This window comes from Gopherus evgoodei, unplaced genomic scaffold, assembly GCF_007399415.2.
Source record: "Gopherus evgoodei ecotype Sinaloan lineage unplaced genomic scaffold, rGopEvg1_v1.p scaffold_32_arrow_ctg1, whole genome shotgun sequence".
Lineage (NCBI taxonomy): Eukaryota > Metazoa > Chordata > Testudines > Testudinidae > Gopherus > Gopherus evgoodei.
This window is the reverse complement of record NW_022059994.1, coordinates 6,020,195-6,035,556: the sequence shown is the minus strand read 5'-3', so window position 1 is coordinate 6,035,556 and position 15,362 is coordinate 6,020,195.

Below are 15,362 nucleotides of genomic sequence, written 5' to 3'. Positions count from 1 at the left end.
ACCAGCCAACCGAGACAGCTGACAGTGGTTAATAAGTATTAGCAGGGCTCTTGGGCCGGATCCCCGCCTGCTGTGAATTCACCCTATTTCCGTTGGAGTCAACAGGGCCAGAGAGCCCCCGCCAGTGCAAAGTCATTTTTTACAATGTGCAAAGTCACGCGCATTGGGAAAACTAATCTCAACTACGCTGACACAGTGATGGAGTCTAAATTGGCTGTTGCCACCCAAGCAGGAGAACTTGGAGTCACCATGGCTTGTTCTCGGAAAATGTCCACTCAATGTGCAGCAGCCATGACAGGGTAACAGTATGTTAGGAAAGGGATAGAAAATAAAACAGAAAATATCGTAATGCCCCTGTATACATCCATGGTCACCCACACCTTGAATGCTGTGTGAAGTTCTGGTCACCCCATCTCAAGAAAGAGATAGTGGAACTGGAAAAGGTTCAGAGAAGGGCATCAAAGATGTATGGAAGCCGGTCCATCTCCTTGATCAAGAGAGACTAAAAAGATTAGGGTTGCTTGACTTAGAAAAGAGAGGGAGGATATGACTGAGGTCTCTAAAACCATGGATCATGTGGAAAAAATGAACAGAGAAGTGTTATTTACCCTCTCCTACCACACACAAACCATGGTTCACCTGGTGAAATTAATAGGCTGCAGTTTTAATACAAACAAGAGGAAATACTTTTTCACACAGCTCACAGTGAACCTGTGGAACTCATTGCCAGGGGATATTGCGATGGCCAAAAGTGTAACTGGGTTCCAAAAAAGCACTGGGTAAGTCCCTGGAGGACAGGTCGATCGATGGCTATTAGCCAAAGTAGTCAGGGATGCAACCCCATGCTTGAAGTGACCCTAAATGTCTGACTGCCAGAAGCCAGGAGATGCCGGTGGGGTGACTCTCTCCAAAACTGTCGTATTTGGAATACTCCTTCTGAAGCTCTGGTGCTGGCCGGTGTCGGAGACAGGATACTCAGCTAGATGGACCATTGGTCTGACCCAATATGGCATTTCCTATGTAAATTGGTCGTAGCTCCATTGGAGCCAATGGGGCCAGATCCCCGCTGTGTATCTGAGCTCCCCAGGGCTTGCTGGGTTCCACTAGCTGAGGGTTTGGCCTGTGACACTTCAGAGAAGACTTGGTTGCTACCTGCTGCTAAACACATCCCTGAGGGAAGCATGTCCTCTTACTTGACATGACTCTTTCTCATGGTTTCACGCCACCCTTTGGTGTGTGTGGTATAAAGGGGGTGTGAGGGGACAGGAAAAGGGGTGTGCAGATTTGAACGGTCCGTTCTCCATCTAGCCCTTCGATCCCTCGGAGACACGAATCGACGCAGCGGAAAACTCAGCGAGGCGAGAAATAACCCAGGCAGAGGCTCTGCGATGGGAGGACACAATTTAACGGGAAGGCCACTGGGTGATGTAGAGCCCTTTAAGGGTGAGGCAGTCAGATATCAGTGCCCCACTGATGCTAACCACAGGTGTGTGTCGTGTTTAGGAATGGGTTAGTATCTCTTTAAATAGTTTGTGAACCCTCTAATGACACTCACCGTGTTGTACCCTTTTATTGACTCACGTTACTGTAATGTCACTTCTAGCCTGTGCCGCACTTACCCTCGTAACACCACTGAGAGGCAGGGAGGTGCTATTCTTCCCGTTTTATAGCTGGGGAACAAAGACCAAAATGAAGGGCCAGATTTTTAAAGCTATTTAAGCACCCACAACTGCAGATAGGGCCCCTAGTGCCGTTTTCAAACCATGCAGAGCCCTGGTTCACAGAAGGACTTTGGCACTGCAGTGCTGAGTGTCATAACATCTAAGCGTGTCTGGGCTGTAAGAAGGCTAAAGCCTCCCATTTGACTCTTGACGAAAGAAGGAGACTTGCAAGTGGTCATTCGTGTAGAATGGAGTACCATCTCAGCACCATTGCTGCATTTATAGCTGGGTGAGTCTGGACTCTGCTTCTGCAGCGCCTGGCACAACGGGGCCCTGATCTCAGCTGGGACAGGGACTGTCTCTCCCTGTGTCTGCACCACCCGGCACAACAAGGCCCTGATCTCACCTGGAACAGCAACTGTCTCTCCCTGTGTGTCTGTGCAGCACCCGGCACAATGGGGCCATGATCTCAGCTAGGGCAGGGACTGTCTCTCCCTGTGTTTCTGTGCAGCGCCCGGCACAACGAGGCCCTGATCCCAGCTGGGGCAGGGATTGTCTCTCACTATGTGTGAAGGGAATTATTTAAGTAGACAAAAGTGGAAGGTTTTCTTTGGCTGGACACAAAATTAAGTGTTGACACAGGCTGTGCCAACAGAAGGAAAGCTTTGCCAGATAAACTTTTTAGGGTAGACTTCTGTATCTGCAGAAAATTTAGAAAAAATTCATTTTTAGTTTGGCTGGAAATGATTTTTTTTTAACTGCCGGTGAACCAAAACACACAGCAAGAGACAGTCACTGCCCCTGCTGAGATGAGGGACCCGTTGTGCCGGGTGCTGCACACACACACAGCCTTAGACCCCCAGTAGGGCAGTGAAAGGCACGGCCCAGCTGGCTCAAATGGTGAGGTGCCTGGCTAACCACTGAGATCACCAAGAGCCAGCGGTGGGACCTCAGGACATAGCATCACATAGAGAGCCGTAGAGCGGCGGGCGGCAGCAGAGAAAGCCATGGCCCCGGGGTCGATGATGTCACAGCGGCCAGGGGCGGCGGAGTGAACAGTGGCCTGGCAGCGGGCAGCTAATGCAGAGTGAACAGGGCAACTGTGAGCCCAGTTGCAGCAGCGGGGGTGGGAGAGGGAGTGGCCCCGTCTGAACTCTGGGACAAAACACCAAAACACCTGTTACTCAGGCAGCTCTCAACATGTGGCAATCTAAGCCCTGTGTGTTGCAAAGTTCTATACGCACAGAGTTTTGCTTCTGACAAAGCTCTCTTGGCCACGCATGTTCACACTTGGCTGCCTTCACTGGTGCATTGTGTCCACGTGGCATCGGGCTGTGTTGGCAGAAGATGTGTTGAACTGTGGGTAGGCATCCCAGAGTCCTTGGCTCCTCCGTTAAGCGCATCACCTTGTGGGACGTTTTTGCTGTGTATTGTGGGTTGGCTGCTGTGCATTGTGGGATACCCTTCTTCCTCTCAGGGAATTGTGAGGATCTGGGCTGAAATTCTCACAACGCCCTTGGTTCCATCCCATAATCGAAGAAGAGCTCTGTGAAGCTTGAAAGCTTGTCTCTTATACCTGCAGAAGTTGGTCCAGTAAAAGATAATACCTCCCGCACCTTGTCTAGCTCGTAATCTACTGTTTTTTGTTCCATGATGCTGTTATTCCAGGTGTTGCTTGGTGAAGGGGATTATTTAAGTGGACAAAAGTGGAAGGTTTTCTTTGGCAGAACACAAAATTAAGTGTGGACACAGGCTGGGCCAACAGAAGGAAAGCTTTGCCAGATAAACTTTTTAGGGTAGATCCTGTCAAAGAAGGAAATTTTAATCTGCAGAGATGACTGGATGGAAGCAGAAATCTGCAGAGACAGAGGAAGAGAATATCTGCAGGGACAGGAGAATAAAGGGATGGAGAGAAAGATCCCGCAGGGGTGACTAGAAAGACGTCTGCGAAGGTGGCTGAATGGAAGGACGGAAACAAGGACATCTGCAGAGATGGGTTGGATGGATCCATGTGGGGTCAGGCTGGGTGGATGGATGGAGCTTGGGAGGGTTGGACATGCAGAGCTGCCTGGTGTGTTTTCTCCTACAAGGAAGGAGTGAGGTCTCTACACCCTGTCATGTGTGAGGATCTACCAGTGTCACCCTTCCGCCTGGGGAAGTTGGCAGCAACAAGGGCTGGGCTCAATATCTAGCGGTTCCTCGTAACCCTACAAAACAGAACCAGCTCCAGCCCCCACCCAGTATTCTGCAAAAACGTTCCACGCCCCCAGGTGTCTCTACAAGGCAGAATTTCCCCTTTCACAAGCCCAGAGCCTGCGTATACGAAATGAGAACGTTTATGAAAAGGGAACCGAGTGTTAGTTTAGGGCAGCCGCATGGCAAGCCCTGCCACCATAAGCAAACCGCCCACCCCAGAGTACGCTGGGCAGTGGCCTTCGCCTCAGTGGCTCACCGGGCAGTGTGAGAGCCCGACTCACAGATGATCCTTTAACGCGTCGCCCCCCTCTCCCTCCATCGCATCCCGCTCACAGTCGCTGGCCTTGGCCAGGGAAGGCTCAGAGTTCAGACGGGGCCACCTCCCTCTCCCACCCCCCTCCGCTGCAACCGGGCTCACAGTTGCCCTGTTCACTCTGCATTAGCTGCCCGCTGCCAGGCCGCTGTTCACTCCGCCACCCCTGGCCGCTGTGACATCATCGACCCTGGGGCTATGGCTTTCTCTGCTGCTGCCTGCCGCTCTACGGCACTGTGCGATGCCATGTCCTGAGGTCCCACTGCTTCACCTGGCTCTCGGTGATCTCAGCGGTTAGCCGGGCACCTCACCATTTGTGCCAGCTGGGCCATCCTTTCCAGGCCCCACAGCGGGTCTAAGGCGTAGCACCTCGACCTGGTTATTGATGATTTCAGTCCAGGGAGCACTGAATGCAACCAAAGACTCCATTGACTCTTACCCGCGCTGTCCTTACACGGTGGAGAGGGGTCATGTCAAAGGACATCAACGACTCTTAGGCCAGGTCTACACTGCAGACCTACATCGGCACAGGCACCAGCTCCATGGGTGCTCCAGCCAGGGAGAACCATGGGGAAAAATCAGCAGGTGATTAGCACCCACCGACAGCCAAGCTCCCCTCCCTCCCTGCACTCCACACTCCTGCCTGCCTGCCTGTCAACTTCTCCCCCTCCCTCCCCACGCCTCCTGCATGCCACAGAACAGCTGTTCTGGTGTGAAGGCGGCATGGGGAGGGAGGGGAGGAGCAGGGGTGGGGCATGCTTGGGGAGGAGCAAGGATGGAGCCTTAGGAGAAGGGGTGGAGTGGGGGTGGATGTTGCGGGTGAGGAGGGGGCAGGGCTTGGGGCTGAACAGGGGTTGAGCCCCCCCTGGGAAAAATTAGGAGCTGGTGCCTGTGTATATCAGGGTACGTCGAGACTTCCTGCCAGATCGGTGGGTAGCGATCGATTTATCTGGGATCGATATATTGCGACATATCGATCCCTGAACATGCTCCTGTTGACTCTGGTACTCCACCAGTGCGAGCGGTGGTAGTGGAGTCGATGGGAGGAGCTGCAGCCGTTGATCCTGCACCGTGAGGGCGGGAGGTAAGTCAAAATAAGATACATCGACTTCAGCTACGCTATTCCCGTAGCTGAAGTTGTGTGCTTACATCGACCCCCGGCCCCCAGTATAGACCAGGCCTAAGGGGTGTAAAAAAAAAAATTCTTCTTCTCTGCAAGCAACATAGTAATTCTGACATATTCCCCTGCCCGAGTAGGCAGTGCTAGGTCAAAAGGAGAATTTATCTCTTCCAACATAGGTGCCTCCTCTGGAACAGTTAAGTTAACAACACTGATTTGAGAACTCTCTCCTCCCATTAGCATAGGAGCATTTTCATTAAAGCGTTACTGCTGTACCACTATGTGTAAACACAAGCCCATCAACCAAACCCCACACTGCCAATTAGAAGCACCCACCTGCCCCCCCCCTCTTTTTTTTCATGGGGGTTTACCGTTCCTATGCCTGGTTTAGTGAGTGAGGTCTAGCTGAGGGTGACCTCGCTCGAGGCAGGCTAAGCGCAGTTCTGCTGCCCTTTACTCACACAAGCAGGAAAACCACTTTCATTACCCCTGCACTCAAGTTTAAATATTTTATTAAGATGATGTTAAAAAAAAAAGTGAACGATACAGAGTTTAAGCATAGACGTTTCTGGTTATCAGGGAATAATGTACAGATTGTCGAGGGTGCAAAGTTTGGTTTCAGATTGGGTGGCATAAGGAATACATAATCTGCAGTATTCTTGATTGGGGATAAAAGGTTGATGGGTCAAAGAACAGACTAAAGGGGTTTGTAACCAAGCACCAGCCGGAATCGATCACTTTAGCGACCCAACTGCGTCTGCTGACAACCTGCGCTAGTGGGTGAGTCTATGCAAATACCGTCCGATGCTGAGGTCTTCTCCCCCCAGCTCATCGCTGGATGTCAGGGGAGAGCTCGTTCAGACATGGGAAATCCCCCAGGCCCTGTAGAATGACCCTGTGTCTCAGCTGCTCACTCACTCCAGGCACAGCCTGTAAGTCTTGCCATTGGGGGGCTGGGAGTGGGGGTCCAGGCAGAGGAGATTCAGCCAGAGAACACAAATCACTTAGTGGCAGGTAACCTCTGGCTTCCCAGGCAGGGCTGCCCAGAGGATTCAGGGGGCCTGGGGCAAAGCAATTTCGGAGGGGCCCTTCCATAAAAAAAAGTCACAATACTATAGAATACTATATTCTTGTGGGGGCCTGGCGCAAATTGCCTCACTTGCTCCCCCCGCACCCCTGGGCGGCCCTGTTCCCAGGGACTGCCAGGCTGTGTCATCTCCTGGTCCAGTATCCTGCAGGGCCACCCGGGGGGCAGGTGGGGCAATTTGCCTGGGGCCCCATGAGCCCTGGCCCGGTGACATTGGGGTGGTCTTCAGTGCTGTCGAAGGGGTGGAGCAACTGAAGGGACCCCCGCTGCCAAAATGCCGTCAAAGACCCGGACCGCTGCCGGGTGAGTACAAGTGCCGCAGTTCGCCCGCTTTGCCCCAGGCCCCCTGAATCCTCTGGGCAGCCCTGGTATGCTGTATCTGCCGGTGGCCAGCGCCAGCTGCTTCCGAGGAAGGGGCCGTAACCCTGCAGCTATCGGGACATCTGCCCCTGGGGAAAGTTATCACCTGGCTCACGGGGCACCTCAGGGAGTTAAGAGAGTCCGGCTATTGCCAACGCTCAGCACACTCTGCATCACTTTTAGGGGTGTGAACGGGCACCGCATGGACGCACGCTGCCCCCTACTGCCGGAGAGGGGAACTTTCCAGGTTGATTTCTACCAGCCGGGCTTCCGTTTGCATTAGTGAAGGCAGGTCAAAGTCCCCCCCCAGTGCTGAGTCTGAGGCCTGGTCCACACTACAGCATTAAATCAATTTAAACAGCGTTAAATCAATTTAACACTGTACCCGTCCACACTACAAGGCACTTTAAATCGATTTTAAGGGCTCTTAAAATCGATTTCTGTGCTCCTCCCCAACGAGAGGAGTAACCCTAAAATCGATATTACTATATCGATTTAGGGTTAGTGTGGACGGAAATCGAAGTTATTGGTCTCATTCTTTTACTGAGCTACCCAGAGTGCACCGCTCCGGAAATCGATGGTAGCCTAGGACCATGGACGCACACCACCGAATTAATGTGCCCTAGTGTGGACGCGTAAAATCGATTTTATAAAACCAGTTTTATAAAACCGGTTTTAATAATTTCGATTTTATGCTGTAGTGTAGATGTGGCCTGAGGCAGCTCGTAGAGCCTGCTGGACTTCATTCCACAGCCTGTCCAGCCCCCAAGGGTGCGTCTACACTGCAAAAACCCAAATGTGCGGTAGCAAGTTTCCAGGTCACACTACAGGGCTAAAAATAGCTGTGCAGACATTCCTGCTTGGGCTGGAGCTCAGGGTCTGAGAGCTGCCCCGAGCTGGGTTTCAAAGCTTGAGCGGGAATATCTATGTGGCTATTTTTTAGCCCTGTTGCACAAGGCCCACAAACCTGAGTCTGTAGACCCAGGGTTTGAGACTTGCGAAGGGTGACCAGACAGCGAGTGTGAAAAATTGGGACAGAGGTGGGGGGTAATAGGAGTCTATGTAAGAAAAAGACCCCAAAATTGAGACTGTCCCTATAAAATTGGGAGAGCTCATGGCTGCAGGTTTTGCGGGGGGTTTTGCACTGCAGATGTATCCCAAGAAACCTCTGTCTTCTGCACAATGAGATGCAGATAAAGCTGGGCAAATAATGGATTTGTTTTGGTACAGTCTGAACCACGTCTGTGCATTCTGAAAACAACATTTATTTTGGGTTGAACTGAAAAATGAAAAAAGAACAGGAGAACTCATGGCACCTTAGAGACTAACAAATTTATTTCAGCGTGAGCTTTCGTGAGCTACAGCTCACTTCTTTGGATGCACAGAAAAATGAAACTCTTTGAAAGTTTTGATGAATCAAAACATTGAAAAAAATAATAATTTGGGGTCAAATTAAACATTTTGTTGGATCCAAAATGAACCGTGGTGTTTTTTCTTCTGAGCATTTTAAGCATTTGCTCAATAAAACGAAAGGAAGTTTTTGAAACTACAAGTCACTTTGAACCAGAAGAATCCAAACATTTTGTTGAAAAAAGGTCAAAAAATGAAACATTTTGGCTTTTTTGGAGTTAGTTTTGGTTTGTTATTTGTACTGAGATAACTTGGCAAAACCGAGATGAATTTGCCAAATATTCTGGTGTCACTGGATCTGCATTTACCTCAGGGGAAAAATGGTTTGTGTGAAAAATTTCACCCAGCTGTATCTATGGAACCTGTGTTTCAGACGGTTCTATTGTGGCAGAGATGTGGAGTTGAGCTTTTCGCTGCCCTGGGCCCAATTTGTGAAGTGCGTTGGGAGATCTTAGGCTTGATGTGATATTCTCTAGGGAGCCAGTGCAGAGAGCGGAGGATGGGAATCCGCATTGCTAAGCAAACATGATGTCGGGCTTTGAAATCTCGTTATATTGTCCTGTGGGAGCTGGCTTCATGCTCAGATTGATTGCACTGCTATAGTACAGATTGAAGGTAACCAGACCACATATTGATGCAGCCCGTAATCAGTATTGTCAACCCCAAGTGTTTAAAAATCATGGATTGGGTCCCCGAAAAATGAAATTGGCTTCAAAATTTTGAAGGTTTTTAAAAAATAAATTTTAGAGGGTACTTTTATTTGACTTATGGTTTCTGAGCATTTAGGGTTCACTCTGATCATGTTTTCAACCAAACAGGCAACGAATTTGCGTTATAAAACAAATGCTTAGATTCTTATGTAATCACATGAGTCCGGGAGCTGGCGCTTTAAGAAAAGCGCCAAATATTGTGAAGCTTGTGATAGAATTGTGAGAGTTGGCAACACTGACAATGATTTAATTCTTACACACACAACTTTGGCTTGCAGCTAGGGCTAGCCAGAAATCTTTCCTCTCCTGAGGGAGGGAAAAATAATTTTTGTCAAATTTTTCAAGGGGAAAAAAATTGATGTTTTGTGAAAAACAGGAAAAACCCACCATGTTTTGTTTTCGGGTCGGCAACAGAAAACTGATTTTTATCTGATATTGATTTTTTCCCCCTTGAAAAACTGCTGTAAACCAAATGAAAAAATATCAGCTGAAATCTGAAGCATGTTCAGATTTTGGCCCAAATTTGCTCTTCAGTGAAAAGTCAAAACTTTTCAGGGAAACCAGAAAAAAACATCCTTCGTTTAACTGAAAATCTAAATTTCCATCAGAAAATTCTAGTGGTAAGAAGGCAACCTGCCCTAGGGCTGCAGTGAGCAGATTGCAGGACATCCTGCCAGGCTGAGCTGGGGAAAGCAAGTTAATTAGCAGGGAAATGATTCCACCCCATCTATGCTGCAGCAGCTCCCTCTTCAACCTCAGTTACTTCCCTTCTACCCCCAGCTACAGCAGCTCATTGTGGGCAAACAACAGGCTGTATGAGGTGTTTGTCTGGGGAGGAGCAGGAGGTCTGAGGAGGAGCTGCATGTATCAGGGACTCAACTGGATCCTATTGAACGGGGCTGTCCCTACATTCATCTCGGTGCAATTAGCTACCACCCTGACTCAGTGCATTCTATTCATTTCCTGTGGGAGGAAGGTTGCAGGATGGAGTCTCAGCCGATTGCTAAAATGATTTGCAGTGTCACCAGTGGAAGCAGGACAGAGAGCGATGGGCTCAGAGGCCAAAGGCCTTTGGGAAGTGTCAGAGATTTAGATCAGGTTTTAAAAGCCTCCCACTGGTGGGATGCCCGGGAGGAAGATTCAGTGGGCACTGAGGTAAGAGAATCTCTGTGTGTGTCTTCAGGGCCATGCTCAGGGGTGTCGGAGCGTAGGTCCACACAGTGGGAAGTCCCGTAAGAAGAGGGGTGGGGAAAAGGGGTCAGACCAAGACAGCGAAGTGGCAGCCAGAGGACTGTGTCCAGTTTTTGGTCACCGATGTGTAGAAAGGATGTAAAATTGGAAGGGATCCAGAGGCAAGCGACAAAGAAGACCCAAGGGATGGAACACAAGCCCTGTGAGCAAAGGCTGACGGAACTGGGTATGTTTAGTTTGGAAAAGAAGATAGAAGGGGGCCTCTGACAGCAGACTTCAAGTACTTGAAAGGCTGCCATAAAAAAGATGGAGAAAAGTTGGTCCGTCTTGCCACAGAGGCAGAACAAGAGGCAATGGATTCAAACAGCAGCATGGCAGGTCTCGTTTAAATCTCAGGAAAAGCTACCTAACTGGAAGAACAGCAGGGCAGTGGAACAGACGCCTCGGGAGGTGGTGGAAGCTCCTTCGCTGGAGGTCTTCGAAAGGAGGCTGGAGCCATCTGTCCTGGATGGTTTAGACATAACAAATCCTGCATCTTGGCAGAGGGTTAGAGTGGGTGACCCTTGTGGTCCTGTCTAACCCTATGGTTCTGTGAACCCAGCCCTCTCCTCTGAATGGGTTTGACACCTCCGAGCTGGAGGGACAGGATGTAGCTAGCAGAGAGCTGCAGAAGGAGATGGGGAATGCTGTTGTTAGGCCTGAATAAAGATATAGCAGACAAAACCAGGTATGCCAACCTGACCAAAGTCAGGCTAACAGAGGTTTGTGGGTAATCCCTGAGTGGAAAACACTGAAAAGCAGCAGCATGTCTCACAAGCGCTGGGAAAAAGTGAGATAAAAGAGAAGCTGCATTCCTGGCATAGTACCAGATGTGCTGTGTTCGGGCAGCTCCTTCGAAGAACTGATAAGAGCCCTAGTTTCCCAGCCTCCTTGTTTTCACTCCCTGGTTTTGTTCTTTGTTTGTTTTTAACTCCCCTACATTTCTAACTTTAGGCATGCATGTATACTAAAGGTGTCTAGTTTCTAGTTGTTAGAAGAAGGGGGTGGGTTGTTCCAGTGAATAATTTATGACGCAATGAAACTGTCTATATAGGCTTATACTAAGATGTAAGAGGGGGCTGGTTCTCTCTGGAGACGAGCTGCTCTCTATTGATGCGTGCACTTGTCAATAAAGAGCTTTTGATCGGACCTTGCTGGTGTTGCCTGTCTCTCTCGCGGTCAGACAACGAACTTTGCCGTCGGGGTTAGAGTCCCTGACACTGTGGATGGGTGTGGGGGGGGGGCAGTGACATGGTGTGGGGCAGAGTGGGGCAAATGCATGTGGGGTGGAAGGAGGACGGTGCGGAAAGGCCCTAGTGAGACCACAGATGCAAATCAGAGCTCTGTCTGGCAGATCGGCCAGGGGCTGCTGGATTGTCCCTGGGAGAAGGGACCCTGGAGGGACATGGCACTGGGACAGAGGTGCCCATGGGAACAGTTCCTTTTTCCCCTCAAACCGCCTGCCTTGGGGGGCTGGGTTAGCAACGGCTGCGCTGATGATTTGTTATAAGCTGATGTCCAGGTGCTCAGAGCATTGGCTCCCCCCATCTCTGCCAGCCACAGTATGGATTCATCCATCGCTTACTGGGAATGGGTGGGGTTCATGGAGACCCCCCAGGGCTGGCGCTGGGGACGTCTCTGCACTGCTGGCATCTGGCCCTGTGCTATACTCAGCTCCCCACTAGGCACACCTTGCTGGGGTGAACAGTTACTAACAGCTGTAGCACCTGGAGAAAGACCACAACTGAGATTTTTCTGGGTGCAGCACAGACACAGGAAGAGACAATTCTCCCTGCCCTGTAGAATCAGGTGACCTGAGCTGTAGAGACTTTATGACTTGGCCAAGGTCACACCAAGAGTGTGTGGTGGAGTCAGGAATTAAATCTAAATTTTCCAGGTACCGTGGCAACGGCTCGAGTGCCGAGCCAGCCTTCTTCACAACATGGCTGCCCCTGCCAAAACTGCTCAACACATCCAGAGACTTTGGCTTTGTTCTGGGATCAGGTTGTACTGGTTTCACAAAAGGTGCATTTTTAAAGGTTCAAAACCCAGCCCGACTCCCCGTGTTCCCAGTCAGGGAAATGAAACGAATTGTTTCCCTTTTGTAACCAAAGCAAGTGGCGTTAAAAGCCTCCACATCTTAATTGAGACACGCTCTGTGCCTGTCCCTCCTCCAGCTAGTCCATCATTCCTCACTAGAAGAATTGCCAGTGTGGATTTTCATAACATTAATTGTTCCTCTCCTTGTTCCCAGGCATTAACGAGCAGTGACATAACTCACAACGTTAGTATTTAAGGCATCATCTCACTTAGTGGAGAATAGTTCATATCTCAGAGCGATTGTTTCAGGCTGTCTGCAGACTCAGACAGAAGTCACAGCACCCGTTATACTTGGGGCAGTTCCTATAGGAATTGCTGGACTGGATCAGATCAGATTCAAGATCCATCTAAGCCAGGGCCTTGCCTCTGGCCAGTAACAGATGCTTCAAAGGCAAATGTAAGTGCAACAGGAGATGTGCGTTAATCTGCCCACCATAATAGGGCATACCTTGGTCTCTAATAGTTAGATTGAGCTATGTATGCCCTGAACCTGGAGGTTCCCTGCCACAATTTGTTAGCATTAACTGTTGTAACTCAGGGGGCTCTTTTTATCCATAAAAGGGTCCAATCCTTTTTGAAGTTGCAAAGTTCTTAGCCCTGACATCTTCCTGTGGCAATGAGTTCCACAGTCTAATTATGTAAAATTACAAGTAACTCAGCCTAGATGCACTGCAGTCACGTAATCTAGCCTGGACAGAGGAAAACTGGTTAAATTCTCCTTCAGACCAGCTGGGTGTCTGGGATCAGGGCCAGCTCCAGGCACCAGCGAACAAAGCAGGTGTTTGGGGTGGCCAAGGGGAAGGGGCGACACGTCCAGCTCTTCGGCAGCAATTCGGCAGTGAGTCCCTCGGTCCCTCTCAGAAGGAAGAGCCTGCTGCCAAAGTGTCACCGAAGAAGAAAGCGGCGCAGTGGAGCTGCCGCCGAAGTGCCGCCAATCGCTTTTTCTTTTCCCCCTACCGCTTGGGGCAGCAAAAACCCTGAAGCCGGCCCTGTCTGGGATGGAGGTGTGGCCACCCACTTGGAGTCAATGGGGCCAGATCTCCAAGTGGGTGGCCACACTTCCATCCCAGACAGGATCTGGTGTTTGTTGTCCTGTGGCTCTCAGTGACCTGTGGAGAGGGAATGATTTAAATCATGGCTGAGGGACATACGGCTGCTCTGGGAGAGGAAGCTGTAAACCAGCTGCTCTCAGACTCTGCCAGCTGGGGGAGCTGGGGGACAGTGATCTCTGTGCAGGGCTGGTATAAAAACTACTGAGCAGGGGAGAAACTTTTGTTACCTTTTGAGGGTGGGTTTTTCTGTGACCTAAAAAGCCAGGGCTTGGATTGACCCAGTTAATGGTGCTCAGGGCTTTGTCCTGAGCCAGAGGCAGCTGGAGAGGCACCGTGTGTGTAACTGAGCCTCGCGTGTGGGTGTGTAGTCAGTAAACACAGTGACTGGGAACTCCCCTGTGCCTGTGTGGATGCTACACACTATTTTGTTGTGCAAAGAGCAAAAGACACAGCATAGTCCCTGCCCAGGGGAGTTTATTATCCAAATAGACAAGACAGGGGGAGGGGAAGAGATGGGCCCAAGGTCACGCAGCAGGGAGGGGGCTGAGACAGGGATTGAAACCCAATTTTCAGAGTCATACTTAAGCCCTTTCGTTTTCAGTTTAAACTGATTTTTACCAAAAAATTCCGGGTTTTACAAAAAATATTTTTCATTTTTTTCTGATTTTTTAACCCTACTTTTGTATCATTCATATATGTAAAAAATAACTTGTTTTATGAGGAAAATACAATACATTGTGTGCAATCTATGTATTATGATCGTACATTAGTCTGTGTGTATATGCAAAGCTGCCTGTTGAAGTAAGGCCATGTATTAGTCTAGAAGACACACACAATGAACAAACAGGCATGAATGCAAGCTCTGAATGTACTGCTGAATCTCACGCCCACCACGTGCACATTACAAGCTGTTAGCAGATAACAGTTTCGAGATCTGACACCCTAAAGGGGAAAGAAAAGGAAAGTCTGTCGCAGAATACGGTTCAGAACACGAGTATTCAAAAGTTTTAAAACAACAAAAACAGGAGAAAAGGATGAAGTTGAGTGCAGGCGCTACAACTGATGCGACCCAATTATTAAATGTAAACAGTTATAGGCCAATAGTTCTAAGTCTATAACAGTAACTGTTTGCTCAGATGAAAAGGTTGTTTTGAAGATTAGAGACATGTTGTTTTCTTAGACTCTGAGGTGGCCTTGTGTTTTGAGTTCCCTTTCAGTCCTGCAGCAAACCGCACTGATGAACAGAATTCAAAGCATTAATCTTTCACACATACAGAATGGGAAGAGACTGTCTAGGAAGGAGAACGGCAGAAAGGGATCTAGGGGTTATAGTAGACCACAAGCTAAATATGAGTCAACAGTGTGATGCTGTTGCAAAAAAAGCAAACGTGATTCTGGGATGCATTAACAGGTGTGTTGTGAGCAAGACACGAGAAGTCATTTTTCCACTCTACTCTGCGCTGGTTAGGCCTCAGCTGGAGTATTGTGTCTAGTTCTGGGCACCGCATTTCAAGAAAGATGTGGAGAAATTGGAGAGGGTCCAGAGAAGAGCAACAAGAATGATTAAAGGTCTTGAGAACATGACCTATGAAGGAAGGCTGAAAGAACCTTGGGTTTGTTTAGTTTGGAAAACAGAAGACGGAGTGGACATGATAGCAGTTTTCAGGTATCTAAAAGGGTGTCATCAGGAGGAGGGAGAAAACTTGTTCACCTTAGCCTCTAATGATAGAACAAGAAGCAATGGGCTTAAACTGCAGCAAGGGAGATTTAGGTTGGACATTAGGAAAAAGTTCCTAACTGTCAGGGTGGTTAAACACTGGAATAAACTGCCTAGGGAGGTTGTGGAATCTCCATCTCCGGAGATATTTAGGAGTAGGTTAGATAAATGTCTATCAGGGATGGTCTAGACCAGGGATCCCCAATGCGGTGCCTGTTGGCACCATGGCACCCGCAGGGGCATCTGCACCTGCCGAAATGTCAGCGGCAAGTGGCGTCATCGAGAGGCATCACCGCCGAAAAGGTTGGGGACCACTGGACAGTATTTGGTCCTGCCGTGAGGGCAGGGGACTGGACTCGATGACCTCTCGAGGTCCCTTCCAGTCCTAGAATCTATGAATCTCTGG